Source organism: Callospermophilus lateralis, chromosome 17 (assembly GCF_048772815.1).
Source record: "Callospermophilus lateralis isolate mCalLat2 chromosome 17, mCalLat2.hap1, whole genome shotgun sequence".
In the NCBI taxonomy this organism is placed as follows: Eukaryota; Metazoa; Chordata; class Mammalia; order Rodentia; family Sciuridae; genus Callospermophilus; species Callospermophilus lateralis.
In genome coordinates this window covers 55,041,605-55,066,326 of record NC_135321.1, presented here as the reverse complement: position 1 = coordinate 55,066,326, position 24,722 = coordinate 55,041,605, and positions in this window count along the sequence as shown.

Sequence of the window (24,722 nt, the reverse complement as noted above, 5' to 3'; positions counted from 1 at the left end):
TTTTTATGGAGATTACAATTATCCCTCAACATCCAAAGAGTACTGGTTTCAAGATCCTCCGGGGATACCAAAATCTGTGATGATCAAGTTCCTTATACAAAAGGAAGTTATATTTTATATAACTTATGTACATTCTCCTCTATTCATAAAATCAACTCTAGAATAGCATTATGACTAATACAGTGTAAATGCATTTTTATTATATTGTTCAGGGAATAATGACAGGAAAAGAGTTGTCATGTTCCATATACATGCAATTTTTTTTTTCTTTTTGGTAGTTGGGATTGAGCCCAGGGATGTTTAACCACTGAGCAACATTCCCAGCCCTTTTTAATTTTTTATTTTGAGACATTTCTTACCAAGTTTCTTATGCCCTCACTAAATGCTGAGGCTGATTTTGAACTTTTGATCCTTCTGCTTCAGCCTCCCAAACTGCTGGGATTACAGGTATGTGCCACCATGCCCCACCATATGCATTTTTTTAAGTGTTTCTAATCCACAGTTGGTTGAATCATGCACATGAAATCTGTGGAAATGGAGTGCCAGTGTATGTTCTCATGGAGGGAAATAGTCAGAAAACACAATATGAAGAGTAAATTACATACTGCTTTGGAAAAGGATAGAGTCTTTCAGGATAGAAGTGGATTGCAATTTTCAGTAAGGTGGTTTGGATAGGGCTGTCTCAGAAGGTGACATTTGAGCGCAAAGTGGAAGGAGGCAAAGGTGGGATCATGTGGACATCCTGGAGGATGGAGGTCCAAACTGAGGAGCATTCAGAGCTGAGGAGAAGTGGAGAGGAAACATGTGAGTGTGGCAGAAGGAGAAGGAGTAAGGAGGAAGAGGTGAAGTCACAGTGCTGGAAGCTAGATCAGCAGGACCCTAAAACCAATGGGGGGACTCTCCAAGTGACCAGGAACCATTGTAATATTGTGAGTGGAGGAGGATCCCAATCTGATTTGTGCTGTAAAAGGAACATTCTGATAACTGTGTTGTACCTCACGGGAGTGAGTGACTAAGGAGGCTGAGGCAGGAAGATCACAAGTTCAAGGCCAGCCTCAGCAAATTTGCAAGATCTTCCACAAATTAGAGAGGCTCTGTCTTAAAACTTTTAAAAAGGATTTTTAAAAAGGACTAAAGATGTAGCTTAGTGATAAAGTGAAAGTGTCCCTGGGCTCAATCTTCAGTAAGAGAGAGAGAGAGAGAGAGAGAGAGAGAGAGAGAGAAGAAGAAGAAGAAGGAGGAGGAGGAGGAGGAGGAGGAGGAGGAGGAGGAGGAGGAGGAGGGGGAGGAGGAGGAGATTCAGTTCTTTTTAAATTTTCCTTCAGAGACTTATTGTTTATGAATGCAATTCTGATTCACTTTGTCTAGTTTATTCAGATATTTTCTTCAGCAACAGGAATGAGCCATGCCTTGGGTCACCTAGTTAGTATCTCTGTCACTTTCCCTCACCTTGTAGGCTGCTGTTTTCTCGTCGTTTTGGTTGGTAAGATTTCCCACAATGTGTTCTCTAGTTATTCCTTCAACAGATAGTGATTCAGTGCTTTTTGAGAGTTCTTCACTGCTCCACAGTTGAAGCAGGAGCAGGGGAGTGAGGGTCCCTGTTTCATAGACATCATACCTAGTAGAGACGGAGGGTACAAGTAGACAAACATGTACAAAGATGACTTCGTATAGCAACAGTATTGTGAAGACTATAAAATGGGGGTAATGTTCTAGAAACTGAGGGGGGAGGCACTTTAGATGTCTGGGTCAGTGGAAGTCTGTCTGAAGCCATCTCTGAGCTGAGACTACCAGCCATGTGCCTGATCATGCAGAGATCAATCAAGACAGCAGGAGCACCCAGTCCCGAGAGATGGGAATGTTCTCCGGGTTGGAGGACTGAAGAGAAGGTGGGCGTCCAGTGAGCAAGGCAAGGAAGGAAAGAAAGGAAATTGGATTTTATTTTTAGGACAAAGGTCATTGGAGAATTTTGAGTAGGACATGGATGTTGTCTGATTTACGTTGCTGAAAGGCCAGAGTGGGCAAGGTTTCTTAAATAAGACATAAAAAGCAAAGCACAGGGGAGATTTATAAATCTCACCACACGAGAATAAAAATTCTGTTCCTTAAAACCAGAATTTAAGGAGTGAAAGGACAAACCACCATAAAACCAAGCAATGATTAGTACCCAGAATATATAAATTTTCCCCCTAAAAATCAATAGGAAGGAAAAAATGTAATCGGAAAATGGGCTGAAGATATAATAGGAAAACTAGAAGTCAATAAGCATGAAAAAGATGTTCAATGTGACTGATTTTAAAAAGATTTAAAAAGACATAAGATCCAAATGGTGAAGTTAATAGACAATATAAAGTGTTGGAAAGGACAGGGAGGGTTAGGGGCTTCAGATTCCTGGAGGATGACAGATTGATAAACAATATCTTGAAGAATGGTTTGGCAATATCAGGAAAATTGGAAGATGCCCATTCTGTTCAAAACAGATTTCTCACAACATAATATATATCTACATAAATTCTTCCCTGTGCATGAAAGGAAATACCTCAAATATGTTCACAGTACGTAGCATTGTTTGGAACAACAATAGAAACAAATTAAGTATCAACAGGAAATGGGTAAATTATTTAGTGTTCTTGAAATACCGCATATCAGTTAAAATGATTGGAATCATAGGTATCAAAGAGATTCTAATTTCACAAATATACTGTGTAATGAAAGAAAGGTATAGAAAGCTACACTTAATATGATACCCATAAGTAAAATTTAAGATATACTAAAATTATATGGTTTTTGGGAAATCAAGAATAAATATTTTGTATATATATATATATATATATATATATATATATATATATATATATATATATTTGGGGTTGTAGCTAAGTTATACAGTGCTTACCTGGTATGTGTGAAGCACTGGGTTCGATCCTTAGCACCACATAAAACTAAAAATAAATAAAATAATTTAAAAATAGAGAGAGATACCTGGGAATGACAAACACAGAATTCTTATGTTTACCTTTGATGGGGAAGAAAGGGGACATAACTAGAGAGGACTATTTAGGAATTCCACTAATGTTTATAATATTCTATTTCTTAAGCTGACCTATGGATATTTAGGTATAGATTTTGTGGTTGTGGCTGTTCTTTTTTTTTATACATTATAAATTATTATAGGGGCTGGGGTTGTGGCTCAGCGGTAGAGCACTTGCCTTGCATGTGCAAGGCTCTGGGTTTGATCCCCAGCACCACATATAAATCAATATTAAAAAAACTTAAAAAATAAAGTATTATAAAATATTTAAGATCTAGAAACGAGTTTAAAGAAAAAAGATCTCTTAAGCTTCTTGTAATAAATGGCAAAGGAGGAATGAAAAACAGAGATACCTAGTGGAAGGTTGACTAAAGCTTCAAACCAGGCAAGGAATGGGAAGACAGGGAATGTTCAGGCAGTGCTAACAGGACTTGGTGATGAATCAGAAACAAAGGGAGTTGAAGACAGGAATCAAGTATGACTCCTAGACTATGCATTTGAAAAATGGAATGGATCTAGGACTGCTTACAAGACCAAGACTAGGAGATAAATGTTTAGGGGTTATAGGAGATCATGAAGTTCAGTTCAGAGCACTCCACATTTGAGATGCTTAGTAGACATCTAAGTCAACATGCCAAGTTGACAGATGTGAGTCAAGGAGTCAAGGAAAGAAATTAGCACTGGAGATTTGAATCTGGACATCATTAACATGTAGTAGATGGTATGAAAATACCTGGAGAGGGATATAGTGAGAGTAGCAGAAACTCTGGAGTGATCAGTTGGCATTCTGCTCTCAGTCAAGAAGAAACTGACACTGAAACATGAAGACAAGTCAAGTGACCTCAGAAACTACATGATGCAACAAGTTTGAGAAGAGGAGAGGGGGTTAATTCTGCTGAAGTCAAGTAAAAATGTGTAGGAGAAGTGTCAGAATGGAAGCTGTTAGATAGCATTATGGTTTAGATATGAAGTGTCCCCCCAAAGCTCATGTATGAAACAATGCAAGAATGTTCAAAGATGAAATGATTAGATGGTGAGAGCTTTAACTTAATTGGTGGATTAATCCACTGATGTGGATTAACTAGGTGGAAATTACAGGTAGGTGGGTTTGGCTGGAGGAAGTAGGTCACTGGGATGTATCTTTGGGATTTGTATTTCATTCCTGGTGCATAGTGGAGCACTGTCTGCTTCCTGGTTGCCTTGTCCTTAGCTGCTCTCCTCCCCCAGGCCTTTCTGCCATGACGTCCTGCCTCATTTTGGACCCAGAGCTAGGGAGTTGGCCGACCATGGACTGAACCTCTGAAACCATTAGCCCAAATAACCTTTTTCTGTTTATGTTGTTCTTAGGCATTTGGATCACAGTGACAGAAAAAGCTGACTAAAACAGATAGTTTGGCAAAGCATGTTTCAGTGTTGTGGCTGAAGCACAATACAGATGGATTGAGCTCAGGAATAAATAGGAGGATAAAATGGTGATAGATTAACATACCTATAAAAATAAATCAAACAGATATAATTGAGGTCCCTTTAAAAATACCACCTCCCTTCTCTTTTCCCTCTCATCCAGAGTGAATAATCATTTTGAAGGTGGTGAAATTTTTTTATCCACATTTTTATACCATATATATATATATATATATATATATATATATATATATATATATAATATATATATAAAATACACATATTTCAGAATTAAAATGCTTTCTGTTTTAAAGGTTTTACAGATGCTATCATCTTTGACTCATCAATGAGTAATGTGACTTTTTTACCCCATATTAAAATTTTAGCAACTGTGGCCTAGTAGATTAGTCATTTATTTTTGACTTCTTAATAGTATTCCATTGTATCAATATAAGCAAATGTATTTCTTTTTTTTTTTTTTTCGTGCGTGTGTTGGGGGGGTGAGACTGGGGATTGAACTCAGAGGCACTTACCTACTGGGCCACATCCCCAGCCCATATAGTCTCACTGAGTTGCTTATCACCTCAATATTGTTGAGGCTCCCTTTGAACTCATAATCCTCCTGCCTCAGCCTCCGGAGCCACTGGGATTACAGGCATGCACCACCACACCTGATACAAATGTATTTCTTTATGCCCCTCTTCTTGAGTAGTTAGATGGATTTCAAGTTTTGTTGTACATGACTCTTTGGACTCATGTTCCAAGTTTCTCTTATCTAATAGTTGAATTTCTATATTATAGTTGTCTCAATCTGCTTAGAATTTTGTTAAAAAGTACCATAGATGTGGTAGTTTAAACAACTGAGATCTATTTTCTCACAGTTGTAGAGACTGGAAGTCAGAAATCAGGTGCCAGCAAGGTTGGATTCTGGTGAGGACTCTCATTCTGGTATACAGACTGCTGCCTTCTGACTGTTCTCACAGGTTTGAGAGAGAGAGATATCTCTTTCTTTCCCTCTTCTTATAAAGCTACTGTCCTATGTCCACGATACTCCATATCCACTTTCCCTGCCCATCTACCTACATAGATCTCCTATCAGCTACCCTAGATAGCACTCATGTACCTGCCTCAATTAGGGCCCCGCCCTATGATGTGTGTGTGTGTGTGTGTGTGTGTGTGTGTGAGAGAGAGAGAGAGAGAGAGAGAGAGAGAGAGAGAGAGAGAGAGAATTCAGTACATAAAATCAGGTTATGGGAATTTTCAGCTTCACTAGATGCTATTGAATTTCTCTCGAGAGTGGTTGTGCCAATAGATACTCTCTCAAACAGATTATTTATCATGTAAAATAGGAAATCAAGCAAAGTAACAAAACCTTTTAGGTTTTACAACTTTTTGTTTTAGTACAAATTAATATATGACATTGGAAAATACCTAGGATTTGAACAGGAACGGGAACCAGATTTCAGATTCTAGAAACCATTCAATCACGGACTCCAAGGAACCTCATTCCTGACAGGCCCTTAGGTGGCATCTCTTCTAACCACCAGATAATAACAGAATCAGGCAGGAATCCTCTCAAATGCTGGGCATCGTTGAACAGGCACCATTCCTGAAAGTCTTTGAATAATGGAGTTAATTAGTTTTGGACTCCTGTGTCATCTTAGGAAGGTTCTGCTCATGAGTTTAGAGTTCTGCATGGGCAGAAACCAAGCACATGTCCATTTTCTAAGTTCTTTGGACAAGTACTGCTTCTTACTGATGATATCAGAACTTGGTAAAAAATTCATGAAGTTCAGAGTTAATTTAGTTGAGGTGTTACTCCTTTTCTGGCCTGGTATCTTGGTTTCTGTGCCTGGTTTCTTTCTAAGGTTCTGAATAAACACTGCTTTGTACCCTTCTTTCCAGTCTTGGAGCCCTTAGTTTACTTCAGTCCTCTACTTGAGGTTCTGGGGTGCCCACAATACTCCATATCTACTTTCCCTGCCCATCTACCTACCTAGATCTCCTATCAGCTACCCTAGATAGCACTCATGTACCTGGCTCAACCTCCTCCTCTGTCTTCAGTGTAACCTGGCTATCCTTTGCCTGGTATTGAAGTTTAATCTATTCAACAAATGTTTGTTGAGGTCCTATTGAAAGCTGTGAAGATGAAAATCAGCAAGAAACACTCCCAGAGATGATAGATAAGATTTAAGCTGAGCTTTGAAGGATGGAAGAGTGTAAGAGGCATGAGAGGACATTCCAGGAGAAGGAAATACCATTAGCAATAGGATCACCCCTCTGGAGTGGACAATGCAAAGTGAGTTATTTAAAGCCAAGTGAGAAAGCCAAGGACAGGCACTGGAAGGATAGATTTAGTTTTAGGTGCTACCAAAAAAAAAAAAAAAGTAGTCAGGCTAGTGTGCATCCAAGGAGTAGTGGCAACATTGGTGGCAATCGAGGCAGATGGAGCTCCCGTTGAGAGGAGTGTGGATTTAGGATGACATGGCGGGTATGGTAAAGAGTCTCAAGAGATACGAGAAGAACAGCAACAGTGGGGGTACAGGATGGGTGGTGCTCAGGAAGACCTGGCAGGGAAGTAAATGCCATTGGGCAGATCTGTGATGAGGGTGCAGTCCCCACCATCAAGCTGGGACTCAAGAAAGAGCCAGAGACCCAGACCCTGGAAAGGGAGGGGAGAGCAAAACAAAGCTCCAGAAATTGGAGGTGTTGAGAGGCCTTAGTAGAATTATGATACCTAAGGGTAAGAGTGGGTGGCAGGAAGAGCCCTGGAGTCTGAGAAAGGTGGACCTCAGTATTAGAACCACAAGATCCTGGCAGGAGCATGACCAAGGTGTAGCTCCTAAGATGGGTTTATATATATATATATATATATATATATTTTGGGGGGGGATTATCTTGTCCTGGAAGTTGAGGATGGCCTCACCAGCAGGTAGGAATCAGCGGGTGGCAGCTGGGGCTTAGAAGGGATGTCATGGCAGAAGCAAGCCCAGTGGAACAAGAGAGATCAGTTCTGCTCTGGGGTCCCACAGGCCTGCGTCCAAACTCTCCATCCTGCCCATGAGAAGGTAGGTCTTTTGGGAGCTGGGATAAATAGTAAAGAGAGATGGATGTAAGAAGAGTCATTACAGTAATCCCTCCTTATCCACCAGGGGATATAGTCTAATAGACCTCATCAGGGGATGCCTGAAACTGCCAACAGTACCAAATACCAAACCTAAATCTACTCTGTTTTTTTCCCCTATTTATACATATTTATGACAAAGCTTGTAAATCAGATACAGTAGAGATTAACAAGAACTACTAATAAAACAGAATAACCAATACAAACCATAAATTGTCCTAAAAGTTATGAGAATGTGGTCTCTCTCTCTCTCTCTCTCAAAAATATCTCATTGTACTTTCATCTTTTCACTTGAAAGGAAGCACTTTATGGTTTTGCTTTAGTAAATATGAATTTCCATCATCATTATTCCTGTGCTTCGGAGCCATTATATAACAAACACAAGCATGAGCACAAGCATTGTGGTACCAGGTCGGTGGATCTGTTAACAGAGACAGCTACTAAGTGACTCACGGACAGGTAGACTATACAGTGTGGATACAGGGACAGAGCAATGATTCATGTCCTGGGAAGGACAGAACTGGACAGCACAAGAGGGTGTCAAACCACTCCAAATGATGCAGTTTAAAACTTATGAGATGTCTCTTTCTAAAAACTTCCAGTTAATGTTTTTGGATTACAGTTGACTGCAGGTAACTGAAACTATGGAAAGCAAAACCGCAGGTAGAGGGAGGCTGTGTATGTTGCTAAACATGATTAAAGGTGCCTAAGTAGAAAATCTTGGAAGTCAAACTACTTTTAAAATCAGTGTGCAATTTTACATAGGCTGCCACGATCTTCTGGTTGTTTTAAAATATTGTGTTTGATCAATGTGAATCTATGGATAAATCATATGTTGTGCTTTCTTTTTATAAATATAAGAGAGGGAAATTCTGCAGGATTTGTTGACAATTGCACAAATGCAGTGAAATACTGATAACTTCTCTGGGTCAGAGTCTATATAGCCATGCATAGATAATTCAGCATTTTAATTGACCTTAGAGTAAGCTAATTTGAGAGCTTACTAAAAAAAAAAAAAAAAAAAAAAAACAAACTTACTAAAGAAATACTGTCTAAAGAAACACCAGTGGCGGGCTTCTTAGAGATTCTGACAGCTTCTTTTACCAGCACCCCCACGAAAGTTGGGATAGATGTCATACCAAAGAAGAGGGTGTTTTCTGGGGACTGTGATATAATAGGCTTTCTGCATATGCAAGTTCATTTTCTCCTTTCTAAAATTTGGGCATTTCATTGCTTTTAAATAATAATAATAATTTTAGTCCAAAGTAATTATAGTCTAGACAGCAATGTCCCCTTCTGTGTGATGAAGAGTGTGGAGCCTTTGACTCATGTATTCACACTTCCCCTGGCAATAGAGGAAACTTGGGGTGCAGTTCCCAGGCACTCATGTCCCCAGTGGGCAGGGCACGCAGCACAGTCTCTCAGTGTGGCAGATGCTTTGGAGTCTGGATACTGTGCACAGTGATCGGGGTGGAGGGCTGATCTTAGTCCAGGCACTTCTCTGCATCTACAAAATTGCCATGTTTTATTAAATCTAAGATACAACTGATTATAGAAGTGCCATTATTTTATGTGCCATTTATTTTTTAAAGTTGCTGCCAAGTCCAATTATAAAACATCATCCGTACTGAAACACACCTTGATTTCAGAGAAGCTAAAATGTAGCAAGAGAGAGAGGTGGAAATAAATGTATCTTCGAATAGATGTAAAATAGTACTTATGCTATTCTGTGAAGCCTCCTGGGAGAAAATGGACTGGAACCTTAGCTGAGCCCTGAACTTTTAAAGAGAAAGATAAAAATTGCAGGAAAAGCCACATTTGCATGAAAGCCCACAGGAGCCTGGAGAAAGAGCTCAAAGAGGCATGAGAGAGTCTAGGGATGAATCCTAAGGAGGCCCCAGGGTCCAGGCAGCACCTGGTGCTTCCCAGAGCCCTGCCATACATAGAGTGGGTGGAGATATGTGGAAAGACCCAGGGGATAAGGAACCAGTGAGAGAGGGCCATGGATCTGTCTTCACCACATGCAAGGGCTGGTGGGGATGCAGTTTGGGACATACCTGGGCAGGTGAGCAGTTTGTGGGAACTGCTCCCAGCTCCACAGTTGACAGATAGCAGCAGGTTCATCAGGGAGCCTGGGGCTGGGAATAGGAAGGAAAGAGTTGCCACCTTCACGCTGGACATACAGGTGTTGCTTCCTGGGTAGAGGTGCCAATTTGCATGTTTGAGAACCTCAGAAGTGTGTAGAGTGATTCTCTATCCCAGGAGAAACTGGGATTCTTGCGAGAAGACAGGTACAGACTTTGTAATTTGAACTGAGCACCAATATGGCTTTACTTATGTTCAAGTGGGCTGTGAATGACAACAATCTAGTCCCATTCTGATTCAAGAAAGAGACATAGAGATGAACTTTATGGTATTTGAAGAAATCCCAGGCATAGACAATGATAGTAACAACAGTGTTAGATCAGGGGCAGTAGACAACCTAGCATTTAGGATCGCTGAGGGGAATGATGTAAAAACTCCCTTCTGTTTCTGTCCCCACCCCTTCTTTTTAGGTAAGGTGGAGTTTACGCACACAGCACACTGTGGCAGTATCATTAAGCTCAGAGGTGGTCTAGCCTCCCTCAGTGACTTGCCACAGCTCAAGAATCCTGATTAGCTCCATTCCATCAAATTAAATCCATCTGAACTCGTGTTTGTGTGGGGAAAGCAGAAATCTAAAGACCAGAGAGGAAGCCTACTGCCCAGGGGCAGCGCTGACTATTGGTTAGTACCATGGCTGGCAGCTGGGGGTCAGGTGGGAGGGTGTTGCAGAGAGAGGGTTTGGACCAATGTTCAAAATATATGAAGTCATAGGTAAGAAGTAGAGTTCCTGAATGAGATGATGCAGGAAAGCGTGGAAAGCAATCTGAAAAAACAGTGACTGAGACTTTTTTCAGAACTGATAAAACTGAACAGAAGTTAGGAATATAATTACCAAACTAATCAGAAGGAAAAAAATAAAATGAGGAGGAGGGCAAAAGAGGCCCAATACAAACAATACAGAAGAGGCCAGAGGAGGGGGGCAGCAATTTAGAAATTTGAGACAAACAGAATGTATGAAATAAAATGGTAGCAAGGCATCCAAAAGAGGAAAGGTACCAGAAGGCCAGAGCGTTCCCTAGATGTGCCATTTGGTATTGAGGGGACCTGGTTATGCTGGAACTACGTTTCCTAGAAGGCTCCTTTTATCCTAGACATGGCTTTGAATTTTTAGTTACCCTATTTTTTTTTCTGTAGACCTACACTAATTTTAAATATTAATCAAATTAGCAGTGGAGCAGGATGAGAGCTCAGTTTCCTAATTTCCAGGCAGCACTGCAGCCGGCCTGAGATTTCTGCTGCCAACCAAAGACCTGCGCAAACAGACATTCTGCTGCTATGGGGAGACAGGGATAGTCACAGGTGGAGTTAAAGGACGTGGATAAAACACACACTTCCTTTGAACCTTATGCTTAAAAGGGCAAAGCTGCACATTCGAGTGCTTCTTTATCCCACTCAAATCGTGGGCAGTCTTCTGCCCGTCTATCTACCTGTTTCTGGCCCCAGATGCCCTCTTCCAGACGGATCTCCTGCAATTAAAAGTGTAGCTTTCCTTCCAAATTTATTCCTCTTCCTCAAGGGGTGAGACATGAACTGGCAAAGATGATTAAACTCCCTAAAATTAGAGTAATAAACACAACCTAATTTTCTTCAGGAGATAATATTTCTCCAATATGAAATGATAACCCAAGATATTTTGGTTGAGAATCTGCTCTATGCGAATACCCTACACAAGATGCCAATGATGCAAAAATAAATCAGACCTATTTATAGTTTAGTCTCTGCTGTTGAGGCCCCAGAGCAAACATATGATTTCAGGATTATGTGCTTATTATAACAGTAGAGCTACAGGTATTCCTGATGGAGGGGAGGGATTGGTCAAAGAAGATATATGGAAGTAATAATGCCTGAGAAATGTTCTGAAGGATGAGTAGGAGTTAGGCCAAGATGAAACCATTTCAGAAGGCATTAGGATAAAACATTGATGAGTGAAATATCCTGAGTGCTTTGGGGAACTGCATGCAGGTTAGTATTACTGCTTCCAGAAATGCAAAGGAATTGCCCAAAAGCTGGTTTTGCTATCCTTGAACCTTACCCTCTGGAGGATGTGAAAGGTTGGGGTTAAAAAAGTTTCAACTCCAGCAGAATGCAGTGGCACACACCTGTAATCCCAGCAGCTTTGGAGGCTGAGGTAGAAGAATCACAAGTTGAAGGCCAGCCTCAGCAACTCAACAAGACCCTAGGCAACTCAGAGAGACCCTATCTCAAAATAAAAATTAAAAAGGGACGGGGATATGGCTCAGTGGTTAAGTGCCCCTGGATTTAGTCCCGGATACAAAAAGAAAAAGTTTGACTTCAAACCAACACTCCTCTTCCCTGGCCATAAAGAAAATACCCAAATTCTATCTCTATGAATTTCCATTAAGTTTTTTTCTATGGAGATCAGCAGTATAAGAATTCCCAAGGAGAGCAGGGGACATGGCCCTCAGGCATCAGGGCAGGTAGCCAGCCTTCAGATCTGAGTTCTGCCACCTATGCCTGAGTAGTTCTTGGTGAGTAACTTGACCTTTCTGAGCCTGTTTCCTCTCTGTGGTTAACAATAGACAATATTCTGAGAGCTATGTGGATATAAGTATTATCACCCTCGTTTTATAGATGAGAAACTGAGGCACACAGAGAGAGTAAAATACTGCCTCAAGCATGGTCAGGCAGCTTCAAGACTGGGCTTTGGAAGATCCCCAGGGGGCTCTGGTGAGATGGAGCTAAAGTATCTGGCACCTAGTAGGCCCTCAGCACATGGTGTGTATGACCGACTACCCAACGCTGTCCTCAGCCTCGCCAGGGGCCTTTCCCTTCTTTTGACAGTAGCAGTGTTTGCTGTGAATCGGGTAGCAATGATAATCAGAAGAGGTTCCTCTTGATCATCTATAATGAGCTAAAGGTGGCACTGATTTATTGCAGGCAGTTTAGATTCCATTTAAACTGCAGAAAATTAAGCATTGTGAAGCTGTTCACAATCACATTCTCTCTCGTATGGATAAAAAGTTATTAATTTCCTAATCCTCTCAGGCCCTTCGAGCAATGGATGTAGCTACTTTTGCCCATATGGAAAGCAACTTTGAGAGACAAGCATTTCTTTCATCTGATAGAAAATGATGCTCTATTTTGTCTTTAAAAATGATTGTCCTGGTAAGTTGCTCTTGAGGGCTCGTTGTGAAGTGAAGCCAGGTAGCAGTCAGACAGGCAGCCCAGATAACTGTGGGGAATTAATTTGTCAAAACACAATCCAATACTGAGACATACTCCCTTTCTTCCCCTCTTTTGTCTATACCATTCCAAATTTAGACTGAATCAGGAAACATGAAAGGGAGATGAGAGGTAATATGAAGCAGTCCATAAACAAAATCAGCTGTCTTAGCCAGTACTGAATGTTTTGAAACCCTGTAACCCTTGCTGTCAACTGTACATCAATCACATCCTAGCCACCCCCCTCCAGAGCCTGATGGAGTCTCAGTGCTCAGCCCGAGCAAAGATCACAGTGAAGTGGTTGTTTCCAAGCTCTGTGTGTGAGCCCAAGTCACTATCTGGGCACACTAACATGTCCTGGCCAGAGAGTAAACTGTGCTAAGGGTATTAGCACAGACTAGGAATGACTGTCAATCCTGAACTGGCAATGATACATTTCACTAAATTGCCTAGAGAAAACCAGATTTAATTAGCCATACAACTTTCATCTGATAAAACATGTCTCACCGATTTTATCTAACTACATGTTAACCATTTGTTGAATTTGAAAAATTTGAAGCAAGTCCTAAAAAAAAAAAAAAAAACCCACCACTATCCAACATATTTATTGTTAGTATCATATATAGGAAAAGAGAAAAATTTGGAATGTGTTAGAGATGTATATCATCAAAACTGCATAAAGTGTTTTGTTTTCTATTCAAAGTCTTTATCCCCAAAGCACGTCTTTGCTCTGCTTCCTGGCTAATGGATACAAACTTCCTCAGCCATGCAATCCATAGCCAGAGAACAAACAAAACATCGAATAGTAAGGATTCCAGATCACAAAGGATTTATGGACCAGGTGGTAAAGATGATGTTGCCCCATGCCCCATACAAGCATTGAGAGGCTGAAGATGCTAACAGAAGTTGAAGAGCCCCCCACCTCTTGAAAGGCACCTGCAAATGCAGCTGTTCACAGTCTTTGGTTCCCTTTTCCGCCCGACTGACAAAAAAGTTAGCTTCAGAAAAAGAAGGCTTCCTCCTGCAACCCACTTTCCAACTTTTCTTTCTCCAAATAGGACAGCTAACAAAATATGACAGTGAAACTCTTTTCTTTCAAAAAGCTTCCTAGCCCCTTCCTGTCCCTACACAGTCCCCCGAGGATCATCTAACATCTTTACAACATATTTGGATGCAATGAGTTCTCTTTCAGTGAGAGTTCTCTGTGCATATAGATTCTTTCACAGGGAACAAAGTCTTGGGCAGATTTGGGAGAACAGCCATTAGGACCACGTGAGTGATTGATGACCTGTGTGCCACCCAGTTCCTGTGGGAGCATTTTTCACTGTGAAACAAGCAGCTGACATCTGTTGATGTTTGCAGAGCCAATATCTGATCATAAAGAAGGAGGCTGTCACATGAAACAGGAGATGGCAGGGATGTACACATCTTATAAGTGGTGGGCAGTGGGTGGAGGTGAGGAGCGGTGGGTAGATCCTGTAAAAGCCCTCTCCACTCTGTTTCAGAAACTCTGAATAATGGATTGCCTGAGACTTTTGTAACAATTGTGTGGCAGAGTGCAGTTTGCATTATCTTTAACCCCTTCTGAAAACAAGTGCAAACTGACTCTGCAAAGATCTAATTCGTACTCCTGCAAGCTGTTCTACAACTTTTTATTTATGGCTCTCATTTCTGAAACACAGTCTGAATGTCTTTTGTAGGAGCTTTAGTATTTGGGGTTTGGATGGAAGTAAAATGAAACCGCCTCATGCTAAGCCAAAGTTCAGCATTTAACATTTTAGAGAAGTCCTTAGAGACAACACAGCTGAAATAGACAGGAATCTACATTCATGTGGCCATCAAAGGGACCAAGAGCCGCCTGGGGTGGCTGTGGCAGGCCTTAAAAGGGACACCCCCAATCCAAGGGAATATTGGCAAGGACAGGGAGAAAGACGTGTTTTCTGGGGGGGGGGGGTACTGTTGCAGAATTTGTTACCAGTGTACAAAGGGATAATACAAAGCTGATCTCTGACAAGGGCATTGTTACATCAAACCTAGCTTCAAGAGTCTGCTTAAAGTGGGTCTGTGCCACTCCTTGAATGCCCTGATTTATATGCAATTGGGAGGGAAGGGAGCCCTAGAGATGGCTTCCACCCAGCTCTGGCCTGTGAGGCTGGAACAGAACAAGCAATAGATTTCTAGGGCCTTGGAAAGGAAAACTATGCCTAAGTAGTATATACGTCAATGAGACGTCAGAATGGTCTGGCTCACAGCAAAGATAATAGGGACCTGGGTAAAGAGCTCTCTCAAGGTGCCACATCTGTAGGGGCTGGTGAGGCCTGTTCTCCTGTTGCCCGCCCATGGAAGGGCAGGTTTTGGAACTCATCAGCTCTGAGCAGAGTAATGAGGGGCTACCCTTCTTGGAGCCATGGCCTGATGTGTCTCCTGGCACAGGGCAGTCACACTTAGGAAGGGCACAGGTTTTACAGGCTGATAACCCAGAGATCTTTCTGCTCCTGAGCAACAGGCTCGGGTCCCAGGGGGTTAGATGATGTCCATGGATAAATGGATAGAACCCAGGACTGCCGATGAGGGGGAAGGGGTCTCCATCTCCATAGTAGGGCAATTTATTACAACTCTGCAGCATGACAGAGAAGCCTATTTTTATTGATGTGTGCCAGTAAAGATTTGGTAATTCTTGGAAAGTAACTAAACATGAAAGAAATGGTGGATTTAAATATCAATGATGTTGAAAGGTAAAGTTAGCTGACCTTTTAGAAAACAATTGGGATGAGAATATGGCTACCTATTTAGAGAATTTGCTCAGGACGATTTCAAAGGGTTTTTGTTGTGTTTTTTTGTTTCGTGTAATGACAGTTCTATCAGAAGGGATGCAAACTATGAATAGAAATAATAATATTTAGAAATCCAATCACAAGGAGAACTGTCAAAAGCTCATAGTTCTATTTATTTTGGGTCCAATTTTAGATTTTTTCCTACAAAAGAGAAGTAACAAGGATTGTGGTAAAAACTCTTCCCCCCTGCTTCTTTTTCAAAATGTGTATTCCATAATTAGAACTAATTTTTGATTCCATACTAATGAAGTGATATGGATGCAGGGATACTTGAAATCCACATCTGATTCATAAATATTTTCTTGCCAAGAATGTCAGCTCCTTCCACAGTAGAACACTCTACACAGAGCACTGCACAGAAGCAAAACTGAATTGCTTTGGAGTGTTTTTGCTTTTTTTGTGCCCAACATTGGGTGGACTGACACAGAGGCAAATCCAACAATCATAGCTGTGCCAGTTTGAGCTGGAAATAGTCTTACTTAGGGACTTAATTGGGTGTTAGGAGACATCAGAAATAAAAAATGAGGAAAGAGGGGGAAAAACAGAATTGACACACAGGGAAGTCGGAAAATCTAGACAAGGGCTACAGTTTGAATAGTCCCACTCATTTTGAAATTTGATCCCCATTGTGAGGTCTGAAGAGGTGGGGCTGTAACAGGACTTAGGCTATGATAAACTCTTAGGCCTGCAGATGCCCAATAGTACCTAAAAGAAAGGTAGAGCTTAGCATCTTTGCTTTCATTTTGTATCTGTCTCTTATTATCTTAAACTTTGGGTAGGTCCCAGCTCAGCTCCACATGTAGGCATATTCATCATTTAAGGAGTGTTTATCTAAAAACTGGTAATACAAGGTTTATTAGCCTTAAAATTATCTAACCTGTCTTGTCCCCCGTCAAGGCTGAGACAGGATTTGCAGGGACATTGGACTGTCAGCTTTTACAGCATCAGACCTCCTGAGTGGTACCCAGAAGTCGCAGGTTATTGCCGCCCTCCAGGATAAACATCAGATGAACATCCTGAGCAACAAGTATTAATTGCCCTACTCAAGCAGTAAGCACTCTCTGGAACTACCTTGCAAAACCAGAACTGAAAAAATGAGAGCATAGTTTGACCAACACTCTTAATTATGCATACCACTTGCCCCCACCCCATTCCTCCTCCATTTAAACCTAAAGCCCCCATCAGCACCCTGAAGACAGAGATGAGTTTCAGAATCTCACTTTGCCTTCCCAATACAGCCACATTGATTACTTTCTTGCTTTTCATCATGACCTTTTCTGCTTGATTTATGGAGCGAGTGGCTGGACCCGTTTAGCCAGGACTCTGGAGTCAGGCCTCTGGCCTAGGACTCCAGTTACAGGACCAGGTGAGACCTTTATGAGGTGATGACGTCATGAAGGGTTTGTCTCCCATTGTTGGGTTAATGGATTAATAGACTGATGGGCTAATGGGTTATCTTTAAAGTGGGTCTGTTATGAGAACCGGTTTTGTTTTGTCTATTGTACGTACCTATCTCCCAGGTGATGCCCTGCTCTGTCTTGGGACTCTACAGAGACCTTACCATCAAGAGGGCCCTCACAATACCTTTATCTTATTTTTATGTGGTGCTGAGGATTGAACCCAGTGACTCATGCATGCATACTAGGCAAGCACTCTACCACTGAGCTATAACCCCAGTCTCACGAGGGCCCTCACTGGATAGGCCCCTTAACCTTGAGCCTTCCAGCCTCCTGAACTGTGAGCTTAATAAACCTTTACTCTGTATAAATTACCCAGTCTGTGGTATTTAATTATAGTAACAGAAAATGGACCTCGGGTGGTAGAACCTAGGACCAGGTCAAGAAGAGAGACCTCACTTTAAGATGTGCTTTTTGATGCTTACTTCTAATTCTAGAAATTTATTTTCAAGAAATAACTAGATATGCACAAATATTCATGGAAACATGTCTATTTTGGCCATGATTTGTCATTAAAAAATCTTTCTAAAAGTCAGTATTAGATTTGCTAATTATGTAATGATAGAGTTATAGGCTTACTTCTTAGCAGTCATCTGGCATAATGTTTCTTGCCATGAGAAATTAATATATTGTTTATTAAAAATAAGTTAATGATTAAGATATTAAGATGCAATCCCTTTTCAAGTATACATACAGAGATTAAAACCTGGGGTTATCTCAGAGTCATGCTATTACCAATCATTTTGTGTATATTTTTCTGCATTTTTCAAATTCTGTACAGTGAACTTAAATGATAAATTCATTTCATTATTCTCCAGCTTACAGCACACAGAAGATAGGAGAGCCTGAGTACCCAAAAGACTTCCATGGAAGGCATATGGACAATTAGATAGCCCTCCCCTAAAGACCAGAGAAGTTCTACATGGAGGACTTATAAATGGTGAGAACTTAATAACCCCTAGGCATTTTGGTCTTGGGACAAAGCACATGATAGATATTGCTATTCAGGTCCCACTTGCTATTGGTAAGAGTTCCTAATGCCCAGGGAGGCTCATGTGCTCTAAGGTGGAGCCCGAAGGCTCCAGGTGGACCAGAGGCTCGCTCAGCAACAGGTGTTTTCTGAGACCTGTTACAGGGAAGAGGTGATGGTATCGTCCATCAGGGTAGAGAATTCATAATTACCAACAGCAGTATTACAAAGCAAGAAGCCAGAAAGAGAAAATAAGGGAGGAGAAATAACCTTCCAGGAAAGTGCAAGAACAATCCACTCAGGAGATCAATGAGGTCATCAATCCCCTAGTAACAAAGCATGATAGAATTTACATTAAACATACTTTAAAAAGGATCAGTACAAAAGTTAGGATTAGAATACAATAAATTTCAAAGAAGAAAAATACAACAATATACTGCAGTTAATACAGCTATGGGGAAAGGAAATCAGTATTGATCAATTCAGCTCAAGATCTCTATTTTTATTAGGAAAATAGTATACATTTCACAGATTTAAAGATGAAGGTAATGGTGACTGTCACTTTTCAATTTCTCAAGGGTGCTCCAAGGAACAACTACAAAAGAAACCTAGGGAAGTTGGGTGCATTTCAAATGAATGCTCTGAAAATACTTGTTGTGTGTAATTGAAGTCATGTCGTATTTTTTTCTAATTACAAAGAATTATTAAAATGCAGGTACCCCCCAATTTTAAGTCAGATGTAGTCACGAGGCAGCTGCTTTCTGACAAATAACCTGTGACAATTTCATAATATAAGGTTCAGAAACCTCATTAGGCTGCACGCCTGGTGCCGCTGAAGCACTGAAGGGTTTCCCGGGGTTTGTGAAAATGTAATTAGGCAAACCACAGGCATCTGCAAATGTGGTGGTTTTGCTCCAGATGGGTGGAATCTCAGGGTACCCCAGAGCTTTCACAGGGATGGTTTCTCTCAGTGTCAGCGACTCAAATACACACCTAAGATGGTCTTTTTGCTCTTGCAGGAGAAAATGTTGCCAAATGGGTAGATTAAACCAAGAATGGCTGCTAAATTTGGTTCTCTCTCTGTGGGCCACCAGTTGCTGATGAGAGCTGGGACATTTTGGGGGCTACAAAATGGCCCTGGTCACTGACCACTACATGACCTTAGATATGGATATGTGGATCTTGCAAGATATGTCTATGGGATTGTCTGTAGGCACTAGGCACAAGAGGCCATCGGAACCCTCTGGAGCTGGTCCCCACTGCTCCACCCCATGTGACCCAAGCTTCCACCTGAAAGTTGTGTGTCAGCCATTCTGATGGCATCCTTGGTGAGGTCATCCCTGGATGTCAGATCTATAAGCTGGTGACTCAGATGGAAATGGAAAGGGGCAGAGGACACACCGACACACTGTTTGGATGGTATTCCTAGAGGGAAATTTCATGGAACAAAGGCCCCAATCTAGGGAACCATTGGAATGTGCTATGGTGGAAAATACACAGGGTCTAAAATTCCACAAGTTAGAACTTGGCCCCCTGACACACACCTAGCACCTTTGTGATCTTCGGCAGGTATTTAGCGTCTCTGTACCTCAGTGTTCACTTCTACAATATTAGGATAATATTATTTTCCTGAGGGGGTTTGGTGAAGATTAAATGACATATAGTGAGATTGTTTTAAAAAGTATTAATTGAGGTGAGTCCCTGAATTCTCACTCCCCACACACTTTTAGCTCGTTGAGGCTTTACATGATCTGCTGCTATTGAGACCTCTTAATTCCCCATGAAAATTGAATCAGAGCAAAACAATACATTCAATTCTTGGCCTTGGGTGAAAATACAAAACAAACAATGCTGGTTGAGGGAGTAATACTGGGAAACTCAGGTTTTCTCAAGGAAACTTGAGAAGCATACCTTCTCAGGTTCTGGGAGAACCAAGTTCCCCTCCCACCGCCCTTCTGGATGGCCTGGAGATCTCCTGGCCTGGGGATGGGGGGAGGAGCAGGTTAGTGGGGAGCAGGAAGGTTAGACGTGGCAGGGAGTTGGGGGCTTTCTGAAGGAAGCTCACCATGAATGATCACACTACTCCATTGCCCTTGACTGAAAATAGTCAATGCTAGGTCTGGGTAATTTTAAGAGAAAATAAACATGTTGGATGTCAGGAAGGCTTCGAACCCAGACTTGGCAAACAGAGAGCAGGTGACAGAAGCTGGGTAGTGAGAGTCACAGCCGAGGCGAGGCTGCATGACAGAAGTCACCTGGTCAGCATATCGCTGCCGAGCCTGGGATACCTGGCCCCTGGCATCACCTCTGTGGGTACAGGACAGTGAGCATTGCCATACAATGCCACAGGAGGAAATGACTTGTGACACTGGTGTCGGAGAAAGTCCTGAGGGTAGTGAACACGGGCGGCTGACTCTCGCTGACTCCCAGGCATCAGCATGAGGGTGCTGAGACTGGCCTGTAGGGCCTCTGAGCCTGACTGCAGGCCTGTGTTCCGCCCATTCTCCAGGGGTCAACATTATCACAGGAGAAGAACGGTCAGCCTCCAAAGAAGACCCAGACCAAAAAAGACCCTGACCAGGGTCCACCACCATTCCTGGGGATCTTGCCCCGGCTCCTGGATTGGTTCCCTAGGGTGTTTTGAAGAAGAGTCAGAACAGCGTCAAGATTAGAGGGCGGAGGGACTGTGCACTTGGTTTTGGAAAGGCAACCAGGGCCCCAGACATATTTGCCTGTGCCAGTGGCATGGGGACAGGAATAACATGCAGGTGGCATCAGGGAGAGCCTGGGTCAGAAGGTAGTTACCACCAGCAGTCTTCAATGACAGCTGGAAGTTTCTGGGCTCTGTTGGGACACCAAGGATCAACAGAGGGCCTGGGGGCCAAGGCACCCACTGGCCACCTGGAGGAGGCGCTACAGAGCCCATAGGCCTTACCATGAGGCATGGGCAGGTGGGAAGCTACTTAAGGTTTGTCATTATGGTGGGAAGAACTCGGCCAGCCTGTTGCTCCCGCCAGGTCTTCTGAAGAAACTCCTCAGATGAAACAGGAGGAGGGAGACACAGATCTTCACCTGACATGACTGAAAAGGTCTAAAAATGATGGCTTTTCTGCTATTAGGTGGAATGGGGGATTGAAAGGAAGGTTAGGTTAAGTTACAGAGAAGACGATAATATTTTTCCAAAAACTTGAAACTGTGTCTTGAAAATTTGTATCTGCTACATGAGTGGTCCTCGGTCAGGGGAGATTTTTGCCCCCAGGGGACATTTGGCAATGTCTAGAGACATTTTTGATTTGCAAAAAAACTTGTGGTGGGGAGATATGAACTGCAGTAGAGTGGGTAGAGAGAAAAGAGGGGAGGGGAGGGGAGGGGAGGGAGATAGTAAAGGATAGGAAAGGCAGCAGAATACAACAGACCCTAGTATGGCAATATATAAATCAATGGAAGTGTAACTGATGTGATTCTGCAATTTGTATACAGGGTAAAAATGGGAGTTCATAACCCACTTGAATCAAAGTGTGAAATATGATATATCAAGAACTATGTAATGTTTTGAACAACCAACAATAAAAAAAAAAATTAAAAAAAAAAATTAAAAAAAAAAAAAAAAAAAACTTGTGGTGGGAAGTGCTCCTGGCTTCTCTTGGCCAGGGAGACTGATGAATATTGAGCAACACACAGGAAAATCTCCACAACAAAGAACTCTCCAGTCCCCAAAGTCAATAGAGCTGAGGTTGAGAAAATCATGCTGCATGTCAGAGCTCCGCTGGAGTTTCACAGAAATCACCCTGCAGCACCTATGTGTTAAAAGTCAATCTGGAATGAGAATCTGAGGACCTAGGGGCCAAGTCTGAACCCTCTGAGAGAAGCAATGTGTGCAGAGGTGACATGGATTTTCCTAGAAGTCAAGGTCAACTTCAGCGCTATGTGTGATTCGTGAAAATGCTGTTTGGAAGGAGGAGGTCAAACTTCATTCAGAGCTAGAATAAAGGACAGCTCCTAGGCCCGACCGGAAACCTGCCCTGTACACTCTGCTGCCAAGGAGGGGCAGGGTTAGGGGCATGTAGGAACCAAAGGGAGTTTACTGGTCCACTAGGAACTCTGGCTGGGGGGTGGGGGTGGGCAAATATTCCCCCCTTTGAAGCCCAAAGTCCAGGAAACAACTGAGAGAATATCACTTGCTCCTTTAGTCAATGCCAAATTATCACTTTCTCAACTGGAGGATATTGCTTTCCAAGCCTGTCTCTCAAGGGACCATCTGGCAATATCTGGAGACATTTTTGATTGTCACTTCTGAGAAGATATTGTGGCATCAGGGTGGGGAAAGCCAGAGGTGCTGCTCAACATATTCTTATGTATAGGACAGCCCTCCTGGTCTCCAACAAAGAACGATTTGATCCAGAAATTTAATAGTGCCAAGATGAGAGATGATGCTCCCTGTTGGTGACTTGCCAGTTTGGCTATCTGTTAGAATTGAGTGGGAAGCTGTCTCGGGAGGAATTAGCCCCCATCCTCTGAAATTCTGATGAATTGTTCAAAGGTGGGACCCGTAAGTTTTTAAACCTCTCTAATTGATTCTTCCATGGTAGTAGATTTTCCTATATAGTAAAGGCTGAGAACCTCTGGTCTAGACCTTGCCAGGCCTGTCTCAGAGTTAGCTGAGTGGAGAGGCGGCTTCTGAGGGTAAATTAACTGGAGTGGGGAAAGGAGACTAGGTCAACACATAGCCAACTACTCTGGAGGGAGGTGAGATCTGGCCAGAGTGGAGACTGGGACCGAAGTGAACGGGAAACAGGGTGCTTTGTTCCTCTGCAGGGTGACAAAGATTCTGACATTAGAATGACCTAGAAGCCAATTTGTGATGATTTCTTGGCACTATTCCTGGATGTGTTTGCACAAATACACACTCCTTATGAAACAGTAGTTTTGACTTGGTCTGGATTCTGTTGCAGATTACACAACACCGTAGACTGGGTGTAAAGAAAAGAAAGTTTACTTTGGCTCATGGTTCTGGTCCAGGGTTGAGGGCTACATCTGGTGATGGCCTTCTTGCTGGAAGAGTCCCCAAGTGCTACAGGGCATCGTGTGATAAGAGACAGGGAACACTTGAGAGTCCACTCAAACTGGCTTTTATGAGACCCACTCTTAATACAACCTATTAACCCATTAATAGCATGATGGATGAACCCATTCACGGGGGCCCAGCCCTAAGCTCCTCTTAAGGTCATGCCTGACCCCTGATTTTTTTTTTTTTTGTAGTTGTAGATGGACAGCATGCGTTTATTTTATTTGTTTATTTTTATGCGGTGCTGAGGATCAAACTCAGTGCTTCACACATACAAGGCAAGCACTCTGCCACTGAACTACAGCCCCAGCCCAGCCCCTGGTCTTAATGTATCATAATGGGGAAAAAAATTTCAACATGAGTTTATAGAAGGGACAAACCATATTCAAATGGTAGAAAATCCATACCCTTTTTATTCAGGCCCCTGGAGAGAGGGACTCCCGTGTCCTAGGAGGGACTTTTAACTGGAGAACAACAAAGTCCAATTCTTGACTTTTAACTAAAAACAGATAATTGTTGTAGGGTGAAGACAGAGCTTCTAGAAGGATGCTGTTGTACCATTTTTTTTTTTTTACTACCAGATAAAGCTCCTCTGTGTCCAGAAGGGAACCAGGGAATTCATGGCCAAGTATCAGTGGACTGCTAAGCTCAGGGTGCAGTGATAGAAACTAGTGAATGTTCCCTGGGTAGAAGGGCCTTGGGCTGCCCATGTGGACAGGTCTGGAGTAGCTGCCAAGCCCCTAGGCCCCTCTGCACCTCCTGAGTGGGTGGGTAGGGGAGCTGTAGAGTTCAAATTGTGGCAGCTCAAGTCTTATTCAGAGGACTTGGAACAGTGCCCTGCATCTTCTGTGCCCTAAGAGAGGTGGATCATTATATACCTTAGAGATTAGTGCTCTATCTGATGGGTGAGGGGTAAAGATTTGCTCCCAGGATGTAGGCTCTCTGTTCACCTCACAGATTGTTTCTTTTGCTGAGAAGAAGCTTTTTAGTTTGAGTCCATCCCATTTGTTAATTCTTGATTTTAATTCTTGCACCACAGGAGTCTTATTAAGGAAGTTGGGGCCTAATCCCACATGATGGAGATTAGGGCCTACTTTTTCTTCTATTAGACGCAGGGTCTCTGGTTTAATTCCTAGATCCTTGATCCATTTTGAGTTAACTTTTGTGCATGGTGAGAGATAGGGGTTCAATTTCATTTTGTTGCATATGGATTTCCAGTTTTCCCAGCACCATTTGTTGAAGAGGCTATCTTTTCTCCAATGTATGTTCTTGGCACCTTTGTCAAATATAAGATAATTGTAGTTTTGAGGGTGTGTCTCTGTGTCCTCTATTCTGTACCATTGGTCTACCAGTCTGTTTTGGTGCCAATACCATGATGTTTTTGTTACCATTGCTCTGTAGTACAGTTTAAGGTCTGGTACAGTGATGCCACCTGCTTCACTCTTCCTGCTAAGGATTGCATGGGCCAAGAAGCTGAAGAGACATTTCTCAGAAGCTGATGTACAGTCA